General features: G+C 49.9%; 1 long non-coding RNA gene across 1 annotated transcript in view; it reads right to left on the reverse strand.

Moving 5' to 3' along the window:
• LOC102404915 overlaps positions 1–27,954 on the reverse strand; it is a 77,301-nt gene that overhangs the window by 24,027 nt on the left and 25,320 nt on the right. The gene's annotated exons all lie outside the window — the stretch shown is intronic.

Consider the following 27,954-nt stretch of genomic DNA (forward strand, 5'->3'; position numbering starts at 1 on the left):
AGAAGGGAAAGGCTACCCACTCCAGTACGCTGGCCTGGAGAATTCCATGAAATGTACAGTCCATGGGGTCATGAAGAGTCGGACATGACTGAGCCACTCTCACTTCACAGTAGCCTTGACTCTCTGAATGTATCACACCTTCTCCACTTCTGAGTCTTTATGCTGTCTCCTTGGAGTTCAAAACTGTTTCTTTTCCCTTTGATGGCTAATCTCTATTTATCCTCCAGGTCTAGACAAGAGTCTGTTACTCACTGAAGCCCTTCCTAACCTCTGGGACAAGTTCAAGTCTGTCCACAGTGCCCGTGTTCAGCGTCGACCCTAGACAGTGAACTTGGGCCCACTACTGTACCCATACTAGTTAAAATTCTGAACTACTTTTGTAGTTGTTGATGCTGCACTACGGCTCTGAGCCCCCAGTACCACGCTCTGGCCAACTTGGCCATCTCTGGACCACTGCCCCTGCCCACTCTCTACTTCTGCATAATTGAGCAACTCAAGGTTTCTTGCCTGACACTGCAGAGGACTTCCAGAGCTGGAATGGGTTTCCAGCAGCTCTGATTAGAATCAGCCAATTCTGATCAGTCTGTCCATCCCATGCTCATACTTCCCCTTATGATTATTTGTCTAATAATTCTATAGTTTGACAGTGAGTATTTCTCTTCTTTGCTATAGTTGAATTTCATAAAAGCAGGGACAAGTTTTGGAGTGTAGAGAGCCTGGCGCCTGGGAGATCCAAAATCCATACATGTTAGCTTTTCTTGCCGTTAATCCTCACACCAGCCTGTGGCTGGAAGAGTGATTCTGTGTGTATTAGTCACAAGTCATGCCTGACTCTTTGTGACCCCATGGACTGTAGCCTGCCAGGCTCCTCTGTCCAGGGACTTCTGCAGGCAAGAATACTGGAGTGGGTTGCCATTTCCTTTTCCAAGAGATCTTCCTGACCCAGGGATTGAGCCTGGGTTTCCTGCATTGTGGGCAGATTCTTTACCACCTGAGCCACCAGGGAAGCTCTAAGAGAGCTTGTGACCTCCATTTCAGCAGCAAAGCTCTGAAAGAAAAATCAGAAGTGCATGCTGACAAGAAGGGAGATGGAGAAAACCCCAGACGCCGAAGCTTGGGGCTGTGTCACCCGAACTCTACCGTCTCGGGACAGCCTGGGAGCTGCCAGTTGTCTTGATGGCTCCTCTTTGAAGACGCTGCCATGAAACGGCTGAGGAAGGGCCGCTGTGGCTGTGTCCCTCCAGCCTGCCCCTGTCAACGTAGCAGAAGTTGCTAATGCAGCAGTGCGTGGGGCTTCCCGGCCGGGTCAGGAGCTGAGACTCTCTGGAACCAGCCACGTTATGCTGGGACACAGCTGAGGCTCACGTCCGCACCCATTTTGGTCTCTAGCCAGTTGTCAGCAGCCCCCAGCGTGCTCCCCGGTGACCCCTGCCTCTTGATAGCTCACGTCCTTGTGCCGTTCACTCCCATGAGCGCGGGCTGGACCTACGGGCCAACTCCTAACTAACAGGTTCAGGAGCAGGGATGGATAGATACCACTTTCAAGGTGAGGTTGTGGGACTTCTTTGGTGGTTCAGTGGTTAAGAATCCACCTGCCAATACAGGGGACACAGGTCCAATCCCTGACCACGTGTTGAAGCGCAACTAAGCCCACACACCACAACTCCTGAACCCGGGCCCCAGAGCCTGTGTTCCGCAACAAGAGAAGCCACCGCAATGAGGTCTGTGCCCCGCAGCTAGAGAGAGTAGCCCCCTTTTGCTGCAACTAGAGAAAGCCTGTGCACAGCAGTGAAGACCCAGCACGGCCATAAATAAATAGTACATTTTTTAAAAAGATGAGGCTGTGAAGATGATGTGGCTTCTGCCTGGCTCACTCTCTCTTACTCTCTGCCTCTCCAAGGGAAGTCAGCTGCCACTTTTTTACTGCCCTATGAGCATGCCCACGTGTCAAGAAGTCGAAGTGCCCCCTAGCCAACAGCCAGCAAGGAACTGAGGCCCCGAGTGCAGCAGCCTGCAAGGGCTGAGCAGTGTCAACAGCCATGCAGTTGAACTTGGAAGAGCTCCCTTCACTGGAACTTTTAGATGAAACTACAGGAACATCTGCACTGAGGCCTTAGGAGACGCCTTACAGCAAAGGCACCCAGCGAAGCCGCACTTGAGCTCCTAACCCTCAGCAACTGCGAGATAACAGATGTTGACTGTTGTCAACCACTAGATTTGAGAGGGGACATTTGTTACTCAGCAATAGAAGATTAATACAGTTTGGTAAGGTAGTATTCCAATCTGTTTTTTTTTTTTTTTTTTAACTGCAGGATAAAATTAACCCCTTTGCACAAACACTCAAATCTCTATGCTACGGACTAAGTTTTGGCTTGCGTATGTGTGTGCTAAGCCACTTCAGTTGTGTCTGACTCCTTGCGACTCTATGAACTGTAGCCCACCAGGTTCTTCTGTCCATGGGATTCTCCAGGCAAGAAAACTGGAGTGAATTGCCACGCCTTCCTCCAGGGGATCTTCCCAACCCAGGGATCAAACCCGTGTCTCTTATGTTTCCTGCATTGGCAGGTGAGTCGTTCACCACTAGCGCCAATTGGGATTTAGCTATTCCTGAATCTACACATAAATATTCAGATTCGCTCTACTGTGAATGGAGTTCAATCACGTGCCAGACTGTGGACTGTGGATTCCTGGAAACGAAGGCATGGTCTCACTCATCTTTGTGCCGCAGGACCTAGCACAAGGCTATTCCACAACAGCAATTCAATAGCTGCATGCTAAGTTAAATTATCTCATCACTGGTCAGCTACTATGACCCACATCTTACTGGGAGAGGCGACTGCAGTTTAAATCAATCCCAGAAGGTTACTTAAGTGGAATTAGGTCCTTCACTCAAATTCTAAGGCTGCCACCCCAGAACTTCGAGAGCGGATAAACTAGCCCACTACAATCTTGAATGGTCTTGCTTCCCCTCCTCCCTAAAATACCAGCTCAAAATAAGCAGGTGGCTTAAAAAGTGCTTTTATTAAAGGACTTCATTATTTTTTTTAATCTTTGCCATCCTTTCCTTTCCCCCTTAAGTACAGTGAAAGGGCCTTTACCATATTTTAAATACATTCCTGGGATAAAGTTCCTCAATGATAACATGTTAGAAGTAAGTAACAATTAGGTTATTTTAGTCTCACTAGAAATGTTCATGGAGCAATTGGTGTTGCTCTCTGAGTTAATAGAAAACATTTGCAGCAAAAGCATGAGACTGCAGATAAAGCCACTGGCAAGAAATGGTCTGTTTAAATACCAGAAAACAGCCCCATATCCAAACAGGTGTGCGATAAAACAGTATAAATAAACTGCTCTGTATGCAGTTTAGCCCAAGCAAAATTGTATAAGAAACTTTCCTTCTATTCTGAAAAAAAAGAATAAAATATATGTACGTGTGTGTGTGTGTATACACACATATATCCAAACCAGACCTCTCCTAGCCTCCTCAGACTATACAGCTGGAAAAACAGTTCTTATACAGAGAGCCAAAAGTAAAAGTTGTTTAAAAAAGTTTTTTTTTTTTTTTTTTAATGGCCAGATAAACAAAATCTTGCTAGGGCATGATTATACTTTTGCAAATGTGGCCTTGAGCTAGAATCTTGTGAAAGACTCGCCTCTTTTCAACCTTTAAGAAGTACGTCTGCCTCTTTGAATTAGCGACGGTCACTTCATGTGGTGCTGTGATATTTTTGAAGAATGTTTTTGTTGGTGCAGCTTTCTCCACCACGTTGGTGCCTGACTCGGGGCGCTGGGAATCGACAGGCCTGAGAGACCTGTTTGGTTTCCATTAAGGCCTGCTAAGTGCACAGGAAACACGGTTTAGAGCTGAAAGAGGTTACAAAAACTGCCCTTCATTTCATGCCGTTTCCTCCTGGCCAGGAACAAAGGTGGAGCAAGGAATTCGTCCATGCCAGAGCGTCTGGAAGTATGTGGGTTACATATTCCCCATGGGGCTGTCTGTGGTGTTTGGGATCCTTTATTCTTTGCCAACCTGTGTCTTGGTGGGGTAGGGGGTGGGGGCAGCTCAAACACTGCGGTCCTGGAGGCCCCAGTGCTTGGCGGGCCTCCATGTGAGGAGGAAAAGCAGGGGCTCCTCTGCTTACAGGAGTGTGAAATCCCGCCCGGCCCCCAGCCAGCACCCTACTTTAACCATTGTCTCTGCCCGCCTCAAGAAGGTTTTTCCCCCCCGGGCAACACATTTCTCCCCTCAAAACACACATCCCTCCGTCCTCCTCTCTTCCTCTTGGAAAAGCTTCTCCTAGGCATCGTGTGCAGAGCGGAATTCTGCCAAGGGAGTCGGGGGGAAAACAGTTGTACGGCGATCACGTGGTGTGGCCGTCAAGACTGTGAATTCTGAACTCAGGCCTGCTTCAGATTCTAGCCTGTTTTTTCTCTAGCCAGGTGATCTCTTTGAGCCCCAATGTCCTCACCTGTAAAACGGGGATAACAGCAGCCTTGCCGAGCTGCGCTCTTAAAAGGGCAGAGTGCAGATGTTGCCGGGCCTCTCACGTGCTTTCTTTGTGCATCTGGGGAACCTCACGGGCCGTGGTATTTTCTCATGCTATCTTCCAGACAGGCAGAGCTTCCGCCCTGGCTCTCCTAATTCTAGTAACCCTTCCAGGAGGGTCCCAGCCTGGAAATAACCACTTCAGAGCCAGAAATCACCGGTTCCTATTTCAGACCCTCTGAACAGACCTCTGACTTGAGCCAAACTGAGTGGTTCGGGACCCAGGTCTGGCTGTGTTCGAGAATGAGACAGAAAGCCAGCATTTCTTTCTGGAACAGAATATTCTCTAAGAAATGATCAGGGAACAGCTAATCAGGATAAGTCTTCCTTTCTGCTGCTGCTGAGGGGCTGGGGCGGGGGTGGTGGCCCCCGGGCACACAGGGCCTGTGGTACCTTTCGTGGCGTTTTGTGATGGTCCGCGCTCCTGCTCTTGTGTTTTCGCTTCCCCGCTCGCCCCCCATGGCAAGTATTATAAATAGGCCTCCTTCTTATCTGATCCTCCTCTAAATGTTTTTCATTTGAAAACCACAGTTAATTTCAGATAATTGTCCGAGATAATCTCAATTTGTGTGTAATATAGGCCTGAGTTCTAAGAAAAACATGACATTTCTGGAGGACCTGCGTTTGGTCCCTCCAACCGAATTCCCGCCCTTTATCAGAGACAGGCTGTGCTGCGGGCCTGCGGGCTCCCTTTTCCAGAAGCAGAGAAATGGTCTATCCCCGCAGGGCTCCTCTCGAACTCAAGGGCTTCCTGGGTATGACTGTTTTAAAGCTGGAGAAAGGGGCTCAGGGCGGCGAGGCATGAGCCCCGCAACCCTGTCGCTGGGATCAAGTCTGCGTGTCCTCCACCCTCTGACTCTCGCCCACCCTCTGACTCTCGCCCACCCAGCCCCCCAGATAACTGCAGTTGTGTCAATGTTGTGCAGAGGCTGCTGTGCAGCTCTGGTAAATAACAGGCTGCTTCTCAGGGCCTGGGCCACCCTTGTCTTGGCCCGAGTTAAGAGGTAAAGAACATTCCAGTTGCGAGTTTGGATGAAAAAAATATTTTTGAAGTTTTTTTCTGCTAACAAGGTAGGCAGAAGACTCAAATTCCAGTAAATGAAGGTTAAAGACGGGCTGGTTTGCAGAGTACAGTCATCTCCCTCCCTTCTTCATTTTTCCATAAAGTGCCATAAAAAGCCATTACACTAACAAACATTTGGGGAAGGGAACAGGCTCCCAGCCAAGAAGCCGCAAGCTTCAACGGGGGTGGGGGGGAGCTTGGGGGGGTGCGGCGGGGAATCTGAGCCCTGAGGCATGGTTTCCTGAGCAGTCAGGATTCTAGAAGAGATCAGGCATTAACAACACTGCCCAGACCAGCTCTGTGGCTACCCGGACTCCCTCCCCGGGCACGCAGGTCAAGGGAGAGCCACCTTCTCCAGCCCAGTCCTGCTCTTCAACCTGACCTAAGAAGTGCGGGGCGAGCGCTCCTCTGCGACCCAGCCTCCACACCTGAGCAGCAGACACGTCTCTCTGTTTTAAAGGACGGAAAGCAGACCCGATGCGATGCAATTCACAATCAAAACCCCAGCTGCGTTTACTTTTTTAGGACTTAACTGTTGTGAAACACAGAACTATTATGCAAAAATGGATACAGGAGAGCAGAGCTCCCCGGAAAGCTAGGTCAACCATGGAAAAGAAGAAATGGGAAAGGGCAACAGCCCACAAAATACTGACATACTACAAAACCATAATAATAAAATCAGCATGGTACTGGCTCAAGAACAGAGACCCACGAACAGCGCCTATTATAAATGAGGACTTCAAATATGATTAACACAGTTTATAAATCATCAGCAATGATTATTTAGTAGACGGGATGGAGGAACTGGCCATATGGGGAAAAATAAAATCTGTATCCCTCTATTATACAAAGGTAGAATCCAGATGAATAAAGGATTAAACGAGAGGCAAAGTGATAAGGTTAACAAAGAAATTTGAGAAGAATATTTTTATGACTTAGCGGTTGAGAAAAATTTCTAAACAAGACCTAAACCCTCAAAGTCTAAGGGAAAAAAAAAAAAAGGATGATTTTGATCATTTAAAAACTGAGGATTTCTTTTTAATAAAGGATAGCAAAAACGATGCTAAAAAATACAAATGGCAGGACAATATTCACCATGCCCCAAACGGACTAAGAACCAGCATAGGATGCGTGAAGGAGACTTGTGAGTTAATGGGAAAGGGACCATAACATGCAATACAAATGGGGCAAAGGATATGACAAGCAACTCGCAGAGGCAGGAAGAAATCCCAGTGGCTAAAGCAAGGAGAGGCGTTCCATTCATGAGTCTTCAGAGAAACCAAATCAAACCTAACGAGATCTATCTTTCATCAGATAAGCAAGGAAGAGAAAGCTGGATAATTCCAAGGGTTGCCCAGTGTAATGCCAAGCGAGATGGGGAACTTGGTGAGGCCATCCTAAAGAGAGTTTCCTGAGACTGAGAATCTGTGAGCATTAATCTCCAGTTCAACTTCGGGAGCATCTCAAAGAAACCTCACTTGGGTCCATCAGAGAGAACAAAGGGGATGTCCTGGGTACCTGTGGTTCCTGGGCAAGGGAGGCAAACTGTGGGATCCATAGTTGAGGAAAGAGGGGTGCATTATGGAGTACTGTATCAGCAGCAGTTAGCAGAAATTTGGTGGATTGCCGATTGGCACTAGGTGAAGTCCTTAAAAATGTGGCATTGAGTGAAAAACAAGGAAAGCACAGTCAGGGTTGCTGGGGCTCAGACGGCAATAGAGCACCCCATGCTGCTACTGGCCCAAAGGAAGTATCTGATTCTGTCAACAGGTCGATGGGAAATCAGCAGGCTTAGTCCAGCCCTAACGGGAGAGTAGGGGGTGGTATCTGGGACTATTCCGAATGGAGTCTGTGGACTGTCAGCCACTCAGTTTTCTTTCCCTTGTCCTTTCTCTCCCACTTGGTAGCTGAACTGGGGATTCTGCCCGGAGGAAAACCCTGAACATAAAGCGTTACTAGACTGGCAGGCAGTCTACCTGTCCTAACGTGAGTGGGGAGACTCCTGGGTCGCTCTAAGCCAGGTGCTAGGTTTGCCAAAGTGAATTCTGACGTGTTCAGTTCTGCGGGTCGTCACTCATCATCGGCCTCCCTTGCCCTCGCACGTGCAGTCCGTGTTCCACTGTCACGGAGGGAACCTGCTGAGCTTCACGGAGCACATGGAGTCGATTTCAGATGGGCTATGGGGGAACCAACCATGATTGGATGGAATGAGGGTTTATTTCCCCTTCTTCCTCTGGCCAGGCATATACGGAATATTTTTAAGCGCGGACCTCCTATGAACATGCGCTATTGATCTGCCAGTGCCTGGCAGCTCTAGGAGTGGAGGAGGGCTGTGGACGAGCTCACCTAACACTCTTGTTCTGGGGAGCCTGGGAGGATAGATTCCATTTTGCAAGCAGGAGGCCGGGGAGTTTGCTCATGGTGCAGGATACAGCAGGTTATTTACACTGTGTTTGCGATCAGGGGTCACAGAGAGGGGCCAGGAGTTGAATTCCAAGAATGGCACAGAATCCAGCTCTCTGCGAAGGAAATTCAGGGTTTGGACAACTCCCAAAGAGCAATAATTCAACCGGACTAACCCGATGAACTGTTTTTAAATGAGTTTGGAGAAATATAGTCAAACATTGAACAGCTTCCTAGAACTGAAGCACCCGGGCAAAGGTAACCTTTTATTAGACCTTAGCAGTATGGCCAGGGAACTGGTCAGAGTGTAGGGCTCGGCTACCCCAGGAGGAGGGAGAGGAAGACTCTGTCTTATCCTCCTCATTGGGAAGGTGTGGAGCGCAAGGCATGTGTTTTCCACTTCCTGATGATTCCTTCTTAGAAGCTAAAGTATCAGGCAAACAAAGTCAACTCTGTGTATTGAATGCCTCCTCTATGCCTGGGGATCTGGTGGGGTTTCCCCTATCTTATCTCATGTAATCTGCTTGCAAGCCTTCAAGGAAGAAATGATCTTTCTCCATTTTTCCAGAAGAGTCAGAGAGTCTCTGGGAGGTTAGAGAGATCATCAAGGTCAGACGGTGTTTACAAAGAAGGTGCAGATTCAAACCCAAATGGCTGATTCCACCCTGGAACTTACCCAGACCTGGACTTTTAAGGGATATCAGGCAGCCTACAGGGCCCTGTGATAACAGGGATGAAGGGATAAATGGTCGCCTCCTGATCCATCTTCAAGCGGGGTGCTGGAGGGGAAGCTGTGCACTGAAAGGAAGCCAGGCAGAGTGATGATCATAGTCATGGCAGTGACCTTGCATGAAGTTCCCATGTACCAGACATGGAAAAATGGTCTGCAGGGACCACAGTCCTAGGAGCTGGTTAGATTACTATCTCGGTTTTTCCCTTTGGCAACACTGAGTTTCCAACTTCAACTAAGTACCCAAACTCAAATATATAGTACTTCATGGCAGAGATCCTAAATATGTCTGACTTTCAAACCAGTGCTTTAAAAAAAAAAACAACACTACCGGAAGTTGCTTTCCTAGGAAACGGGAGTGTGGGCTGCGGCGGCGGCGGCCATGGTGGCGATGTTCTGGCAGCTGCAGCGGGATGGTGGTGGGGACGGAGGTGCTAAAGCGCTGGTGGTGGTGGTGCAGCTGAGGATGGTGTTTGTGGTGATAACAGAGCTGGTGATGATTGTAGAGGCGGTGGTAGTTGTGGTGACAACAGCATGGCAGTTACGGGGTCCCTGTAGGCGGTGATGGAGACGGTGGGCATGGAGGTGCTGGTGGAGGTGGAGGTGACGGAGGTGCTGGGGGTGGTGGAGGTGACGGAGGTGCTGGGGGTGGTGGAGGTGATGGAGGCGATGGTGGTGGTGGAGGTGATGGAGGCGATGGTGGTGGTGGAGGTGATGGTGGAGGTGATGGAGGCGATGGTGGTGGTGGAGGTGATGGTGGAGGTGATGGTACAGGTGATGGGGGTGATGGGGGCGATGGTGATGGCGGAGGTGACGGGGTGATGGTGATGGTGGAGGCGATGGAGGCGATGGTGGTGGTGGAGGTGATGGTGGAGGTGATGGTACAGGTGATGGGGGTGATGGGGGCGATGGTGATGGCGGAGGTGACGGGGTGATGGTGATGGTGGAGGCGATGGAGGCGATGGTGGTGGTGGAGGTGATGGAGGCGATGGTGGTGGTGGAGGTGATGGTGGAGGTGATGGAGGCGATGGTGGTGGTGGAGGTGATGGTGGAGGTGATGGGGGCGATGGTGGTGGTGATGGTACAGGTGATGGGGGTGATGGGGGCGATGCTGATGGCGGAGGTGATGGGGTGATGGTGATGGTGGAGGTGATGGGGGCGATGGTGGTGGTGATGGTACAGGTGATGGGGGTGATGTGATGATGATGCTGGAGGGGGTGGTCACCTTGCCGGTGATGATGATGGTGAAGGGGGACTGGTCCTGATGGTGGCAGAGGCTGTGGTGGTGGTCAGAGTATTAGTGAGCACGGCGGCTCTAGGTGGTGGTAGATGCAAGGGTGCTGGTGGTTGCTGTCCATACACTCTCCTCTGGAGGCGCTTCTGAGGCCTCCTCTGCAGAGGCTCTGAGACTGAGAGGCTTCGATTTTCTATATGCCTGCAAGTGTTACTTAGCTTTTTCTCCACAGGCTGCCCCTGAATTCCTCCGCCTCTATTCGCTTCCATGCTGTGGACAAGGCCATAGATGTCCAGGACCAGTCAGGGAGAGATGGACCCCGTGACCGCTTCCCTGAAAGTGGCCTTTGACCGCTCTGCGCTGGAACACATGAGCCCCTGCCTCGCCCCTGGCACCTGAACTAGGTGACTGCTTGCCAGGGCCCAGCCCAGTCCAAAGGGATTCGGGATTCAGTGTCCCAAAGAGGCACTGATTAGCTGGCAATCAGGCAGCGATTAGCAGGCCGGGTCACCTGCAGTTCAGTGCCCATTGTTCCCTGCAAAGTCCTGGGATGTTTGCCATGAGGTCGGAGAGTGCGAGCATCTGAGGATCCCGGGGCCTGCAGCTCTGCTGTGTCGAGTGGTGATGAGGAAAAAAAAACCCTGTTCCTCTGAGCGCCGCCCCCTCCCCCAGAGGCGGTGCCAAGAAGCCCCTCTGTGTATTCACCCATGAAGCCAGCTTGAGAGCCCAGCACTGATCGGGAGAAGAGGCCCCGAGGATACACTGAAGAACCAGAAGCAATGATCGCATCTTCTTCACGCCTGATGTGGAGAATGCGAGCAGCGAAGCTGGGCAGAACTGGGCCTGGACTGGGATTCTGCTGCGGCCTTGATATGTGACCTTGGACAAGATACTTAACCTCTGAGCGTTGCTTTACCTCAGTTTTTAAGAAGGTTAATAATAATGCTTGTTTATTGTGATTGTTTGGGCTTTAAGTGAAAACAAAAAGTGAAGCAGTTACTGTCGCCTCTAGGACAGAGAAAGCGTCCAGAAGCGCTATCACCATCACCATACTGTGTAGCAGAAATGTCATCATTTGAAACGCTGTAATCGTCCCTTCTTCACAGACCCCCGTAGGATGGGAGCGAAGACTCTTGTAAAGCATTCAACACGGCTGGGGACATAACGAGCCCCCGACGTGAGACAGAACTGACAACGAGAACTGTCGTTACTATTTGCTCAAAGATGGTTGCAAAAGAGTATTTTTGCAGTATGTTACACCACACTGCAGCATATAATCACAAACACTTAGACGGAGCCTAATTTTGAATTAGAAGGGGATTAATGAAATGATTCATGGTACATTCACACCATCAAGTCCCATTCGGCCAGGTAATCCCCACGCCCTCAGAGGACCTGGAGATCTTGCTAAAACGCACAGTCTCGTTTGCTGGATCTGGGGTGAGGCCCACGAGCCAGCATTTCTAATGAATTCTCAAGTGATTCCAGAACTAGGGTTCATGGACCATACACACTTCCATAAGAAAGAGACGTATGTGTTTATGTATTTCTATACCAGTAGAGAAAAAAATTCCTAGACTCCATTAAACAAGAGTCATTTCCAAATGAGGCTGTAGGAGTGCTTTCTTCCCCCCTTCCCTAAAATGTTCTATTTCCCGTGCCCCCTCAAATTCAATAATGAACATGTAAAGGAAACGTTAAAAAACACCACACATTTTATTGCGATGGGATAGAAAGCCCCTCCCTTCCCCTAAATCCTGTCTCGCAGCTGGCTCTCCCAGCACACACGCCTTCCTGGTCAGAGGCCTGAGGCCGGGCCTTCTCCTATAGCCGCACGGTGCCGGGACCACAAGGACATCACGTCAGTGTCCACGGGCCCTGTCGGCGTCGGCTCTCCCAGGAACAGGGGACCCAGCTCAGAGCCAGCAGCTGGCCAGGGCTTGGGGCCCAGAGGTGTGCACGTGGCCTGGTGAGAGACGGGCAGCTGTGAGCCCTGAGGACTCTGAAGGTGGTTCAGGCTGCACGTGGAGAGGACTTTCAGCAAACGAGGCAGGGCAGTCTCCAGAGAAGCAAAGAGCTTGAGAAAGTCCATCCCGCTGGCCAGGGTGAGGGAGGCACCCTGGGGACCACCCCCCTCTTCTTTACGAGTCCCCTCAAGACAACAGGGTACATGAGCCCCGTGTCTCAGCCTCACCAGACTGTTCTTATCGCTGAGAGGCTGGTCTGCATGGGCAGAGATGGAGGCGCACAGGGAAGTGAAGTGAAATTCACTCAGTCGTGTCCGATTCTTTGCGACTCCACGGATACAGTCCACAGAATTCTCTAGGGCAGAATACTGGAATGGGTAGCCTTTGCCTTCTCCAGGGGATCTTCCCAACCCAGCGATCAAACTGGGTCAAACTCTGACCTGGCCATTTAACAGCTAGACCGCCTTAGACCTGCGCTGAGGCCCCGCGTCTCCCGTGAGGAATGGGGTGAGCACTGCTCTGCCCTGGTCTCCTCCGGTCAGGCACCCAGCAGGCCTGCAGACGATGACGCCGATAATGACCACGGGTTTGGTCACTGTCCTCCTCACCTCAAAGCTCCCCTTGCACTTGCCTAGAAGAACCGCCTGCCTCCAACCACTGGGAAGTCCCTCGTCCTGGCCCACACCAGCCCTGCAGTCAAAGGAGCAGCTGTGCTCTCAAACTGGGTACCAGAAGATGGAGGGACTTGTCACTGAGATGTGGGACCATGTGGAGCCCCAGGGTTGGCCACAGAGGCGGGAACAGGGGCTGAGAAGGGGCCTTACCTCCCAGCTTGAAGCGTAAGGGGAGGAGCAGTTCAAGGACCCCGAGAAGGCAGCTGTGTGGAGAGGGGCTGTGTGCCTGATAGGGGCTCCGGTCTTTATTAAGGGAGCAGCCACCTCACCAAGAAAGTGGTGGCCAGCGAATAAAGAGCCGCTCCCTCCTCACTGCCTGCGGACAGGCTGCTTGTGTTTTACCAAGGCTGGGGCGTCCCCCTGGCTTCCCCTTCGTACCTCCTGGTCGTGTTGGTGGCTTTCTTGTGTGCACTGGTGCAGGTGCGAGAGATGGAGGCTACCGTTCCAAAGAGGATTGTTGTTGCTGCTGTTCAGTCATTTAGCCGTGTCTGACTCTGCAACCCCACAAACTGCAGCACACCAGGCTCCTCTTTCTTTCACTATCTCCCAGAGTTTGCTCAAACTTACGTCCATTGAGTCGGTGATGCCATCCAACCATCTCATCCTCTGTCGTCCCCTTCTCTTCCTGCCTTCAGTCTTTCCCAGAATCAGGGTCTTTCTAATGTGTCAGCTCTTTGCATCAGGTGGCCAAACTACTGGAGCTTCAGCTTCAGTCCTACTCATGGATGTGCTGTGCAAGTCGCTGTGCATGTCCAACCCTGTGTGACCTCATGGACTGTAGCCCACCAGGCTCCTCTATCCATGGGGATTCTCCAAGCAAGAATACTGGAGTGGGCTGCCATGCCCTCCTCAGGGGATCAAACCTGGGTCTCCTGCACTGCAGGTGGATTCTTTACCGCTGAGCCACCAGGGAAGCCCTACTAATGAATATTCAGGGTTGATTTCCTTTAGGATTGACTGGTTTGACCTCCCTGCTGACTAAGGGACTCTCAAGAGTCTTCTCCAGGACCATATTTCAAAAACATCAATTCTTTAGTGCTCAGCCTTTTTTATGGTCCAACTCTCACATTCATACACGACTACTGAAAAAACCATAGCTTTGAGTCATTTATAGACTCCATCAAATTAGTACTCTAAAGTGCCAACTTGCTTGTAATCACTGACATCAAAATGTGGTCACAACTGTTCATGCCAAACGGCCAGCCAGGTAATCCAGAACAGGCTCTTATCCATTTTACTTCATGGCTCATGTTTGGAATGAAAACACAGAGTTTGAGAATGCTAGCAGGGAAGGTGGTTTCCCTGGCCCCCAGCTGGGACGTGGCACCTGGCAGGGGCACCTTCAGTCTCAACCTTCAGTCTTGGGGGAGATGGGTGTAGCCCCTTCCATTTTATATGCGAGGATCTGGAGGCTCAGGGGGCTCAGCCACTCACCCAGCTCTACCCACCTCGCAGGTGGCAGGGTTAGGCAGACCTCGGGCCGTGTGTGTGTATCTCTACGTTCAGTCCTTTGCTTAGACTGGGCTAATCTCAGAGCACCGCTGAGTGGTCAATGCTACGATACATATTAGAGATGAGGGATTGTGGGGGTGGTGCTGGAGAAATACAAAGGGAAAGGGGAACAAAACGTGCTTGGCCAGAGACGGCGGTGTAGACACAGGCCACTGGGCTCGAGGATGCATGGTGGTTGGTTTGGGGCCAGAGAGGAGCTGGAAGCCACGGACGAGGCACCGTCCCTGGGGCTCCAGGTGGGGCCACTCCAGGAGCCTCCACAGCTGGCAGAGAGGTAACCAATCCATGAAGGACTGAGGGGCTAGCAGAGAAAGTTCTAGATTGCTCCTTGTTGTCTGACCCTCACTCCTAGTTCTAGGCATCTGCTATTTCCTGCTTTGACTCTGAAGCTGGAGGTCGCTCCCCAAACCCTTTTGCGTCTTCAAAGAATCATGGGAAGAGTGACCCTCAGCTCGTATCCACAAAGCTGGGGCCCTCTCTGCCTCCAGGACTGGAAAGAGTGTGGTTAGCCAGTGTCGACAGTGAACGTCGTCTTCACTGTGGAAAAGCCAAAGGAAGCTGCTGCCTATCCCTTCAAGACTAAGTGTTGAGAATTCAGGAGGCTAAGAGATGGAGGCAAGATGGGATAAACGGGCAGATGGGATAAACACTTCGATCCAACACTCAACACAACTTTTGCAGGGCTTGCATTTCCTGAAAATACAAATTAAATTCGCTGATAAAGAAAAAAAAAATCCCCTTGCTGTGGCAAAGTTACTTTTCTATTATTTTGGGGAGGACAAAGTGAGTCATGTGAAATTTCAGGACTATCACACACATGCATACCCACAGCAGGTAAAGCCATAACAAAAGTCCTTGTTGCTTTCCATATATCTCGAGGACAATGAAGCCATTCAATCAGTGCCCAGAAGCATAATTATCTTTTTGGACACATGACCTCACAGTCCCATTCTATTAAGCACACGAAATCTGAAAATGAGTGGTATTAGTGATTCTATTGAAATGGATACAAGCGAACTGAAACAAAATAAAGCCAGCTTTAGCTGTGTAATCCCCAAAGGAATAAGTGCTAAGAAGACGGTGACTTAGGACACTCAGGAAGAAAGCGTACAGGGAAATGACCTGGTGCATGCTTGCAGGATTTAACTCACTAGACACCTGACCTTCTCGGCTTCGGGTCACATGGGCTTTGATGTAGGTGACTGAGGGTGGGGGTCGACTTGGGTGAGGGTAACAAGTGTGATGATCGACGATTCCACGTAAATGACTGGATCCCCAACTGCCCCTCAGTTATTGCTGCTTCTTTTTTTTTAATTAGGATCCTAAAATAGCCGTGACTTTGGGCTACTGGAGCCAGTCCACAGAAGGGTTAGTTACAGAAGCTTGTGGCAGTTTCGCCTTCATTCTCGGGGCGCTCTCGTCCAAGTTTGTGGGCCCTCCCTTCTCTGCAGACGTGGGTGCAAGCCGCAGCAAGCTGAGGTGTGCCGGGCGGTGTGTGATTGTGCTGCTCTCACAAGCTGATCTGCTGAAAGAGACCCGCTGGTGATGGGGAGACTGCAGGCAGCTAGCGTGCCCTCGGTATAAGGCCCACTTCCTGCTTTCTGGAATGTTTTCTTTACAGAGAAGGGGCTGAGCTACCTGCTCCTAATAGGGATCTTAATTTCTGTGTCCTGAACCCCACCAAGTGTGGTCCCAAATTTATTCTTATTACTCCTCCTGGAAGGCCTAGGAGTGGGCGTTCGGGCCCATGGAAGCCTTGGGGAGGGCTGGAGGTCTCGGGTGGGAATGCTGACCCACTGTCTCCATGGCCCGCCCTTTCACCCCTCTTCTGCCCCCCGCTCCAGCCCCCAGGGAGACCCACAGGAAAAATGCTTCAGAGCAGGAAAAGCAGGAAACCTGGCTGATGGATTAATCAATCAACCAACAAGTACTTATTGAAAGGACCTAATTTTTACTCAACAAATGCTGACAGGAGGGGATGGTGCGGGGACAGTTAATGGAGGACTCTTCAAAGTCAGATAGAGGACTTGTGACAGATAAGCAACTCACTATGGATTCATTCAACAGGCGGTGACTGAGCACCCGTGCGTGAACTGTGCTGCATTCTGGGAAACGGGGGTAAGGAAGATAGCTTAGACCCACATCCCATGGAGTTTATAGTCTATCAGGGCCGTGGGTCATGCTTTTTTTTTTAAAGCATTTAAAATAAAGGTAGTCTGTATTATAATTGGAAAACAGCCCGCTTAGGCAGCTTATAGTAGCTACAGAAATGAGGACATTTCTCAGCTGGTAAAGAATCTGTCTGCAATGCAGGAGATGCAGTTTCGATCCCTGGGTTGGGAAGATCCCCTGGAGAAGGAAATGGCAACCATTCCAGTATTCTTTCTTGGAGAATCCCATGGACAGAGGAGCCTCGGCGGGGGGCGGGGGAGCTACAGTCCAAGGGTTCAGAAAGAGTTGACAGGACTGAGCAGCTAGCACACACAGAGCTGCTTTAGGTTTGGAGCCCTGAAAGGATGGAACCAAGCGGCTTTTGGGAATCCGATGATGCTGGTGGCAGACAAGATAGACTGAGGATAAGGATGATGTACGGGGTTGAGTGGCGTGCCCCCCACGTCCATATCTACCTCAAACCTCAGGATGTGCTATGATTGCCCCACTTTAGCGTCTTCGTAGGTGTAATTAGTTAAAATAAGGTCGTATGTTTTAGGGCAGGCCCTGGATCCAGTGGCAGGGGTCCTGATAAGCAGGTCTTGTGAAGATATAGATTCCCAGAAAAAAAAGGCAAGTGAGCACGGAGGCAGAGACTGGAGTCATGCAGCTAAAAGTCAGGGAACACCAAGGATTACTGGCCATAACCAGGAGCCAGGAGGGAAGTATGGGACAGATTCCTTCCAGAGCTTTTAGAGGGAGCAGGGCCCTGCTGACAGGCTGACTTCAGACTTCAACTGCCGGAATGGTGAGAGAATAAACTCCTGCCCACAAGGAACTCCAAGTGCTCACTGGCTTCAGGATAAGAGGATCAGGCAAGATGGAAGGAGGCTGAAAGGGATGCGGACAATGCCAAGGAGAAAAACATGGGCTGTCCCTGTCGAGGGCAGTCAGGGTTTCTTCATTGAGAAGATGACAGCTTCAGTTCAGTTCAGTCGCTCAGTCGTGTCCGACTCTTTGTGACCCCATGAATCGAAGCACGCCAGGCCTCCCTGTCCATCACCAACTCCCGGAGTTCACTCAAACTCACGTCCATCGAGTCAGTGATGCTATCCAGCCATCTCATCCTCTGTCGTCCCCTTCTCCTCCTGCCCCCAATCCCTCTCAGCATCAGAGTCTTTTCCAATGAGTCAACTCTTCACATGAGGTGGCCAAAGTATTGGAGTTTCAGCTTTAGCATCAGTCCTTCCAAAGAACACCAAGGGCTGATCTCCTTTAGGATGGACCGGTTGGATCTCCTTGCAGTCCAAGGGACTCTCAAGAGTCTTCTCCAACACCACAGTTCAAAAGCATCAATTCTTCAGTGCTCAGCTTTCTTCACAGTCTAACTCTCACATCCATACATGACTACTGGAAAAACCATAGCCTTGACTAGACGGAACTTTGTTGGCAAAGTAATGTCTCTGCTTTTGAATATGCTATCTAGGTTGGTCATAACTTTCCTACCAAGGAATAAGCGTCTTTTAATTTCATGGCTACAGTCACCATCTCCAGTGATTTTGGAGCCCCCTAAAATAAAGTCTGACACTGTTTCCACTGTTTCCCCATCTATTTCCCATGAAGTGATGGGACCAGATGCCATGATCTTAGTTTTCTGAATGTTGAGCTTTAAGCCAACTTTTTCACTCTCCTCTTTCACTTTCATCAAGAGGTTTTTGAGTTTCTCTTCACTTTCTGCCATAAGGGTGGTGTCATCTGCATATCTGAGGTGATTGATATTTCTCCCAGCAATCTTGATTCCAACTTGTGCTTCTTCCAGCCTAGCATTTCTCATGATATACTCTGCATATAAGTTAAATACTCAGGGTGACAATATACAGCCTTGATGTACTCCTTTTCCTATTTGGAACCAGTCCAGTTCTAACTGTTGCTTCTTGATCTGCATACAGGTTTCTCAAGAGGCAGGTCAGGTGCTCTGGTATTCCCATCTCTTTCAGAATTTTCCACAGTTTATTGTGATCCACAGAGTCAAAGGCTTTGGCATAGTCAATAAAGCAGAAGTAGATGTTTTTCTGTAACTCTATTGCTTTTTCCATGATCCAGCGGATGTTGGCAATTTGATCTCTGGTTCCTCTGCCTTTTCTAAAACCAGCTTGAACATCAGGAAGTTCACGGTTCACGTATTACTGAATCCTGGCTTGGAGAATTTTGAGCATTAATTTACTAGTGTGTGGGATGAGTGCAATTGTGCAGTAGTTTGAGCATTCTTTGGCATTGCCTTTCTTTGGGATTGGAATGAAAACTGACCTTTTCCAGTCCTGTGGCCACTGCTGAGTTTTCCAAATTTGCTGGCATATTGAGTGCAGCACTTTCACAGCATCATCTTCCAGGATTTGGAATAGCTCAACTGGAATTCCATCACCTCCACTAGCTTTGTTCGTAGTGATGCTTTCTAAGGCCCACTTGACTTCACATTCCAGGATGTCTGGCTCTAGGTGAGTGATCACACCATCGTGATTATCTTGGTCATGAAGATCTTTTTTGTACAGTTCTTCTGTGTATTCTTGCCATCTCTTCTTAATATCTTCTGCTTCTGTTAGGTCCATACCATTTCTGTCCTTTATCGAGCCCATCTTTGCATGAAATGTTCCCTTGGTATCTCTAATTTTCTTGAAGAGATCTCTAGTCTTTCCCATTCTGTTGTTTTTCTCTATTTCTTTGCATTGATCGCTGAGGAAGGCTTTCTTATCTCTTCTTGCTATTCTTTGGAACTCTGCATTCAGATGCTTATATCTTTCCTTTTCTCCTTTAATAGGGGTTAAAAGAACAGATGAGGGTGGGCCAGCCAGTGAGGGGAGAGGAGAGGGGAGAGGACCAGAACCACAGAAATGGAGAGCAATCCGAGCTCCAGAGAAGCGAGAAGGAGCTCCTAGGCGTTAAGAAGAGAAAGAGTGATCAGGGAGGAATTAATTCTTTAACTAAAGGTTTAAGTCACTTGGTAGAAAAAAGAAAAAATACTGAAGCAGGTTTCAATACAGAGTGTTGGAGGAAAAGACAGAGGTTGAAGGCAGAGAAGAAGGGACTTTGAAGATACCAGGGACTTGCATTTCCTTAGGAGGGAAGGATGAGAGACGAATCAACCAACATTTACTGAGCACCTAGGACATGGCAGACACTGTAGCCATTTTCAAATACACTTTCTCTGCATCTGAAATCCAGACTCCCATGAAATGTTAGCTTTGGAAAGAAGAAAGAGGTTTTCCTCTAATGATGGGAGCGGGGAGGGCAGACAGATGAATCTTTAAGGAAGTGGGGTGAACAGGGTCTCCCCTCAATCATCAAGTATCCACTGGGAATTTCCTTTCTGCTTGACACTCTGCCAAGGGCGTCAATCCGTTACCCAATGGGAGCCTCACAGCAACTCTAGAATGTTCTATTGTGGTCCTCTTCTTGGAGATAAGGAAACTGAAGCTCTGTGAAACCTTTGCCAAATTATTTCTACCAGGATTCAAAACCCGAGTGTGCCTGGACAAACAACTATTTATTTCTCTGCCACAGCGCCTTCATCTGTGCAATTACCTGCAGGGCTATGGTGAGGTTGAGTCATGGGGGTGATCCACATGGGAACGTTCCTGTTCTCACTCTCACTTGCCTTCTTTAGAATGAGGCCATTGGGTCCTCACTAGACCCTCAATCCTCTGCAAGACTTTCCATCACTTTCTGGAGTCACAGACTTCCTGAAGACCCCTCTCCTCCCCAACCCCCCATGCCCCACCCCCGCCGCCGCCACACACACACACACACACACACACGCACACGCACATGCACACACACACACACACAGAGGTGCCACAAGCATTAGAAACTGAAATCCACCTGCTACCTCGGCCGCAGATGTCTGCTCCTTGCCCCCAGAAAAGAAGCCATGTGTAGGATGCACACTAAATACAGAACACGACCGAAAAGCAAAGGGGTGTCTCCAAAAGGGATAATGCAAACTGAGACAATAGCTTCACAGATCAATAGGAAACCTTTAAAGGCCACTGATGAGCTAGGCTGGAGGGACGCTCCTGTTCTGTAAAAGGAAAATAAAATGGATCAATAAGAGACGAAAACTGATATGAAATGGCTGAGAGGGACTCCTGCTCCCAGGCATTCTTCACCAACCTGGTTCTTCGGTCAGACTGTTCTTTCCCTTCCTCCCCACTGTGATGAGACCCTAAGGCCCTGGCGTCACAGCAATGAGCCCCTTGAAAGAGGGCAGCAGAAAAGCCACAGGTCGGGCCCGTCCCACCACTCTGGGCACAGGTTCCCACAATGCGGGGAATCTGCCTGAATGCACCAACCTGGGGATAAGAGGAAAACGTGTATGCCTAGACCCAACCCTTCACCCGCACCCTCCAGTCCCCATTTGTGCGGTGTTTCAGCAGCAAGGTACATTCTAAAGGGCTCCCTGGTGCCTTTAAAGGATTCATCTACTAACTATGTGATCTTGGGCAAAATTTTGTAACCTCTCTTAGCCTCAATTTCCTTTCCTCTAATCTTGTGAGCGTTGCTGTGATGGAACAGGACAAATGATCATTGTCACCTTCTTCGTCACCACCACTGGTCCAAGGATTAAGTGGGTGGATGTGGCTGAATGCTGCATGTGCCTCTGTCGGGGGAGGGTTGAGAGTCAGATGGACCATTAGCTGGGCGGTCTTGAGCAAGTTGTGAATCTTCTCTGACTTTCATGTAATCCATCGTGGACCCAGGTCAAGAAAAATCTCTGCTGGCTGCTGTGAGGACTGGAGGAGGCAGGTAAAGTGCTCAGCACATGCTGGGCATATACCAAGTGGTCAGTAAGGGTCCTTTCTCTTTGCCCCCTGACTCCATCCATGACTGGTCCCCAGAAGAGAGTCTTAAGCTGAAATCCTAGTGAGTCCAGGTTGGTAATCTGGAGTCCAGCTCAAGAAGAAGACAGGAGGGTTCATCCTGGGGAGAGAGAGAGGTGGAAGCCTTCATGGTCTAGACTGAAGGAGGTCCTGGCAGACTCGGTGCCCTTGGGGAGAAAGTGTCCCACCTCCACGACGCCGATCCTCGCATCTCCGGAGCCTACAGCTTCACTCCAAGCTGCTCGGGCGCCTGCACAGATCAAAGGGACACGGAACTTCTCTGCTGGGCCCCTGGCCATCCTTCTCCAGATCTCTGCCCTGGAGCACTTGGGGCTTTCCTGTTTCCCCACCGGGTGCCCGCCACCTCACTTTGCTTCTAGGCCTCTGGGCTCCACTGGTGGTCCAGGACAGGCAGGCGTCCACGGGGATCAAGACGGCCACTCTCCTGCCATAGGTACGGGTTCATTCAATACTGCCTGAGCCCCTGCTGCATAAAGGGCGCTGTGTCGGGCAGCAAGCACCATGAGATGAACCAAGCAGAGTCTTCACCCCTCAGGCCACCTTGTGCTGGTCCATAACCACAGATGTCTTGAGCTCTGCCCCACACCGAGACCATTTTGCCTTGAAGAGAAATCGGAGAATGTACGATTCTCTCCCATGTTTTTTGAGCAACTCCTTTAACACTGCCTCCTGCGCAACTGACAACCCTGGAAAGTCACCCTGAGTCCCCCATGCCCTCCCCCTCCTCCCGCGCCGCTGGGTCCAGTGTCCCCTCCCCCACACTGCCCTCCTGGCTTCTGCCTCTGCTATGTCCTCTCTCCTGTTACACTTGGGTGCTTCCTCCCCGTTTTGTCTCTGCTGCTTGTTGGCTGACTGCTCCCAGTGGAGGGTGGGGACCTGCTCTTTCTCTGTCTCTCTTGCTCTGACTCTGAATAAGTGAATATGTAAGCGTCCGGGTGTCCAACTCTTATGCGCCCCCCAGAAGGCATTCTAACTTGCCAGACAGACTATTGTCCTGGCTGTGTGTGGCCTACAGTGTGTCTGGGTGAGGCCTACTCAGCTTGTCCCCCCCACCTCCCGGCAAAAAAAAAGGCATGATGGGGAAGCCTACCCTTTTCTTTCTGCTATCTCACTGCTCCTTGGAAGAAAAGCCATGACGAACCTAGACAGAGTAAGCAGAGACATCACTTTGCCAGCAAAGGTCCCTCTAGTCAAAGCTATGGTTTTTCCAGTAGTCATGTGTGGATGTGAGAGTTGGACCATAAAGAAGGCTGAGCACTGAAGAATTGTTGCTTTTGAACTGTGGTGTTGGAGAGACTCTTGGGAGTCCCTTGGACTGCAAGGAGATGAAATAGTGAAACCTGAAGGAAATCAACCCTGAATATTCATTGGAAGGACTGATGCTGAAGCTGAAGCTCCAATACTTTAGCTATCTGATGTGAAAAACCAACTCACTGGAAAAGCCCCTGATGCTGAGAAAGATTAAGGGGAGGAGGTGAAGGGGGCGACAGAAGATGAGATAGTGGGATGGCATCACCGACTCAATGGACATGAGTTTGAGCAAGCTCCAGGAGATAGTGAAGGACAGGGAGGCCTGGTGTGCTGTAGTCCACGGGGTTGCAAAGAGTTGGACACGACTGAACGATACAATCTCACTAATAAGGAGTTCTCCCACTATAAGATTTCTTCTGCCATTCTGTTGTTCTTAGCACACACATCACCTGGTTCCTCTGAGTTCTGTATCATTTTGAATTCCATTTTAGCAGCGAACTCTATCCTTTAGCAAGGACAAGACCTTCCTTATCGAACATAAAGAAAACCTCTGCAGGTCACTTTCTTTCTTCTCTCTTCCACCTTCCTTGGGAGGAGAGGGACTGACATTTTTTGGCACCTCCACATTTCTCGATGTCATAAAATAAATGCTCGGGTACATCTCACCCAGGAGTGATTAGCTTCTTTCCAACAGGGAGAAAACTGAGGCTCAGAGAGCGGAAGCCGTGTGTTGTAGCTCACACCACATGACGTGACAGGTCTCTACGACTCCTCGCTATCTGTCATTTGAGATACACACACATGGGTGACACATGTGAACACGTTTGGACCCCTGCTGGTTGGGGCCATGTGACATTCATTATAGAAAACGTTTGTCTGATTATATCTCGTTCCTGAGTCCTGCTGCGGGGCTTGGTGCAGGCTTTGGAATGACTGTCTTCTAAGTGATTCTGTGTTCAAAGTTGTGCAGAGCAAAGGATAGAAGTTTGAGCAAATCGGGGGGCAGAGAGAAGAGCAGGAATGTCTGAGTTCAAATCCCAGCCCCTTCTGTCCAGATGACCTCAGGCGACAGGTTGAGGTCATCCCCGGAGGGTTGTTATGGGTCTTTCACCTCTGGATCGCCTCCTCCTGGGGCTCAGGGTGGAGGTCACACGGTCACATGTGGTGATACGGACTCTTGTCTGGCCCATGGAATGCATAAATGTGCACCCATGAGCTCTTTCTCTGCAGTGGAGTTGGACCTACAACTCATTAGCTGTGAGACTCCTGGATAAATCTCTTGACATGGCCGAGCTTCATTTTTTCTGGTTAATAAAACAGAGGTAATACTCCCAGTAGTGAAACTTTGCTAGGAGCCTCTGATGAGCTGCTTTCTTGCTAAATGCATGCCCGTTTTTCTTTCCCTTTGCTTGAGACAGCTCACAGGGCTATGTATCAATCCTGGGGATGGATGGAAGAAACAAGAAGGAGGAAATGAAGAGATACACAGACAGGCTGGGGCTGGCTGACGCTCAGCTTCACGGGGACGATCAGAGACCCTCCTCTCCTCTGTTCCCACCAGGGGGGTCTGGCCTGAACACTCCATTGGAGTCCGTCCCACCCCTTCCCCAGGTGGTCCCCCAAACTTGTTGGGGAGCGGCCCTGCTGACGTGGCTCCCCCAAGGGTGATGGTGGTGATATGCAAGATGATTCATGCCTGCATTGGGCTCTTTCTGAGTCACTGCAGAGCCCAGTGGTGACTGGAAGAAAACACCCCTGATCAATACCACATTTCCAGTTTTCATTAGAGTTTTTAATAGCTCAATGCTCTTTTGGAAGGCAGAATCAGGCATGTGTAACCTTTTTGGAGACAGAAATGTTTCAAGGCCACCCTTTGAGCTTGGACTCGAGGACACCCTGGGTTCTCTGGGAGGTTTCTCTCCTTCCAGAAGCTGCGTATAGTTGCCTCGACATGGGACGGATCCCCCCGTCCTGCCTCGAGGTTGGTCTCCCTGTTCGTCTATGTAGCCAGGCTTTCCCTGACATCGTGAGCTTGGCCCCTATGTCATTCCCCAAATTCTACTCTTCTCCCCCTCATCACCACTGAGTTCCAACAAGTGTCACTCAAATATTGACTTTTTATTTATCGTTACGTCTAAAGCCCAAGCCAACTCCTTGGAGAGACCGACTGCCGTGATCACCAGACCTCTGGGCACCCAGAGTGAGCTGTTCAAGGTGTTAGGTGCTCAGCGGTGCCTGACTCTCTGCAACCCCATGGACTGGAGCCTGCCAGGCTCTTCTGTCCACGGAATTCTCCGGGCAAGCATCTTGGCTTCTGGGTCTCCCCCACCACACCCGGGGCCTCCCTGACAGGCTCATCTAAGGCACTGCTATTCCAATTGCCATCATGACTAGTTATTTCCCCTTATCTTTTCCCATAAGTTGAGCTGATGAATGACTTATCTGTGTGTTTTAGTATGTCTTCCACGTAACTGAAAGCTCCCTGGGCACCTGGGGACTTGGTCAGCGCTCGTCCCCCACACTGCGCCTGGCATCCCACAGGCCCAGGGTAAATGAGTGTTGAGGGAATGAATGAGTGTTGAGCGACACACAGCGGGTCACTAGGGAGGCTGGGAGGTCTCTGCCGTGTTCCCGTGGGGATTAGGCTGGGTGTGCCCACCCACGTGTGTGTGGGCATGTGAATGGAGGAAGAACCTTCTGGGGTTTGGACTGCTCCCTGCTAGAACCCTTCGGTGGCTCCCACTGGCCCTGGATAGAGCCCCGACCCAGCTGAGCTTTCGAGGCTCCTTGTGAACTGCCAGCTCCTCCCCCTGCAACATCACTCCCACGCGGGCTCCGGGCACACCCACTGGCTCGGCCCTTTCTGCTCTGAGTTCCACTTCTCACCTAGGCCCCTGCCATCTATCTCCAGGGAGCCTTTTCGGAACCTGGGTTCCATCTCTGTGTCTGTCATGTGCTTCCTGCACTGCCGCCTAGCACCGGGGCCTCCAAAGCTGGGAAATGCAGAGACTTCTTTTGGGCAACTGTGCAGGGGATTAGCACATTAATCTTTTAATTCCAACCTTCGTATGCCTGACGACGTGTATAAAATATTAGCATATTGGTGCCCACTGGTTAATGTTAAAGGATGAAATATAAATGTGTATAGGAAGTATGATCAAGAAATTTATTATAAGGGTGCATAGTCAAAAAAGATCGGAGACCATAATAACATAACACTCTTCACACATTCCTGTATTTGCTGCTTTTCAAATTATTCATTCATTTGGCTGTGCTGGGTCGTAGTTGCAGCACATAGGATCTTCTCTGAGGCAGGTGAACTTTTATTTGTAGTATGTGGGGTCTAGTTCCCCAGTCAGGGATAAAACCTGGGTCCCCTGCCCTGGGAGTGCAGAGTCTTAGCCACTGGGCCACCAGGGAAGTCCCTGTATTTGCTGCTTCTTGTCTGTTTCTTCCAAGATCACTTTTAAAGGAACTCATGAGGAACCACACAGAGTAGTGTTACCCAAAGGTGGTACAGGAGCTGGTTTTACATAGTACATCAAAGAAAGGCGCTGAAAAACACTGACACCTCTTGAGTGCTCAATGCCCTTTTCAATCCTCTTCCATTCTTTCTCAATCACATAGGAGAAAGTCTCAGCCAGGGGGTCAGGATGTTTCTAACACCTTTGGGTTAACACTTGCTAGCTGCCCTCTTCGGAGAAGGTGATGGCACCCCACTCCAGTACTCTTGCCTGGAAAATCCCATGGACGGAGGAGCCTGGTAGGCTGCAGTCCATGGGGTCGCAAAGAGTCGGACACAACTGAGCAACTTCCCTTTCACTTTTCACTTTCATGCATTGGAGGAGGAAATGGCAACCCACTCCAGTGTTCTTGCCTGGAGAATCCCAGGGACGGGGGAGCCTGGTGGGCTGCCGTCTATGGGGTCACACAGAGTTGGACACGACTGAAGCGACTTAGCAGCAGCAGCAGCAGCTGCCCCTTTTAACAGAGTGATCAGGCTGCAGGTTCAAGACCTTGGAGAGGGCCTCTTATCCAGCCAGACACCAACAGTAGGGCTTTATTTTCATTTCTCCTTTCTATTTGGGACAAGCCATGTTGGTTTTTCTCTGCTAAGCTTGCAAAATTTATTAAAACAGATTTATCTAAAGAGTGAATAAATTTTTAAAATACTGAGTAAGTTATAATATATGTATAATTGAATATGGCAACTCATTTACATTTGGGAAACACTAGGGTAGGATAATGAATGTCATCTTTGAAACGTGAAGGCACTGTTAAGATTTCTAGCTCCGGCAATGGCTGAACATGTGGTCACTGTCGAGTTATTGTCTGAAACTGACTGTAAAATGAGGGCCAAAATATTTAGCTCTCAGTGGCTTTTTGAAGTGTTCTTAAAGACATTCCCCAATGTGTACACCTGATTGGTTTGTGCAATGAATGGAAGGAGAGAGAGAAGGAAATAAATTTGAATCAATGAAGCCATGAACCTGGCTCTTCCATGAAAGCCCCGCCCCTCTTCTCTGGGTCAGGCTCGGCAGGGTTTCCTTCTCTCTTTCCCTGGGGTCGCATTCAAGACCCAGCTGACATTTACCCAGGAGACGTGGACAAACTCAAGAACCCTCCCAGCCCCTCAGCTTCCTCCTTTGAGGTGATGACTGTGAGAGGAGCAGGGAATGTGAGTGAAACCTGGACTTGTTTGTGGCTGCGTTGGAATCCTGTTAGGACTTTGGAGAACATAAGAGTCTCTAAATACAACTCCTGCCTGGGCAGTGGGTGAGCTCCCCATGCAAAGATGTGCCTGAGACCAAAGCAGGTGACCACCATCTGACACAGGTCCTGTCTTATCGTCTCTCTAAGAAACACCATGTTCACCATCTTGAAAACAAAGAGACACTTTGAAGGCATCACGAACCAGGCCTAGAAAGAACATTTCTGGAATCCACAGGTATTCTCTGCAGATCTGACATTAAAGGTCAACATTCAGCCATCCCCTCATGCAACACTCACAAACACAGCTGCTCCACTTACACTGCAAAACGAGAGCTATGTTTTTTAAGAAGTCAAATCACCTACACTTTCTTTTTAGACAACAAACAAATGAACCTTCCCTCTCCACATCTTCTCCCATTTTTCAGTAGTTTGGCCCAATCTTCTTGACATGATATTTGGGTCAGGAAATGGTAGATGTGGCAGCTCCCAGACTTCTTAAGGTGCAGTCTCACTCCGTCAACACAAGGCAAGACAGCTGCGTTCAACGAAAGAGGCCTCCTCCTCTTGGCAGAAGCAGTGGCACGTGCGCACAGGCAGAGGAGGAACTGTTGGGTCCACGTCTATGTGGACAGTCTCACGCAAGCACACACACATGCACACGCTCCAAGTCACGAGTTGCAGCACTCACTTTTGCTAACACAAGGCCCGAGATGAGCATCAGCTTCTGCTGCGGGACCTCCCTGTGGAGTCTCCACTGGATCCCCAAGGAGGATGCCCTCAGGTCCCTCCGCTGTGCTTTCAGCTTCTTTCCCACC

The sequence above is a fragment of the Bubalus bubalis genome, chromosome 18 (genome assembly GCF_019923935.1).
Source record: "Bubalus bubalis isolate 160015118507 breed Murrah chromosome 18, NDDB_SH_1, whole genome shotgun sequence".
NCBI lineage: Eukaryota > Metazoa > Chordata > Mammalia > Artiodactyla > Bovidae > Bubalus > Bubalus bubalis.